Source organism: Octopus bimaculoides, chromosome 7, assembly GCF_046866305.1.
Source record: "Octopus bimaculoides isolate indiv1 chromosome 7, ASM4686630v1, whole genome shotgun sequence".
NCBI classification, from domain to species: Eukaryota; Metazoa; Mollusca; class Cephalopoda; order Octopoda; family Octopodidae; genus Octopus; species Octopus bimaculoides.
Genome location: NC_142934.1, coordinates 64002593 through 64003184, shown reverse-complemented (window position 1 = coordinate 64003184; position 592 = coordinate 64002593).

Here is a 592-nt window from a genome sequence, read left to right as displayed (position 1 = left end):
GCCCATGGGTTAGGAACGGTTCCAGCAAGGAAAATAGAATGACCAAAAGGGCTCCCGATTCTCTGTGTCAGAAGCGGTTCTGTTCAGATTACAACTAAGTCTTAAGTATATATATATATATATATATATATATATATATATATATATATATATATATATATATATATATATGGAGAAAAAAGTCGCATGCGGTCACAGTCCGAAACCGTGATCACAGGTCCGTTGGATAAGAGCTAACCTGCAGCTATACAGCACACGGAGACTATCGATATCGTAGCCGTAGTCGTTTTCATTTTGTCATATATGTACCGTAAATCACCATTTCCAAAATATATTTATTTAAAATCATTTATCCGTATATATATATATAAGGCAAGATGTGTGTGTGTGTGTTTCGTTGATATACGGGCAACACACACACACACATACGAACATGTATGCGTACAAAAAGTACGTATGCAATTGGTGTATATACGTGCGTGTGTTGCTCATATATATATATATTTATATAGATAGGATGATAAATTGAACATTAATTCAATTTAAAACCAAGTGGCCTAGCATATAAAAAATCTGAAAATTCAGAAAAAAT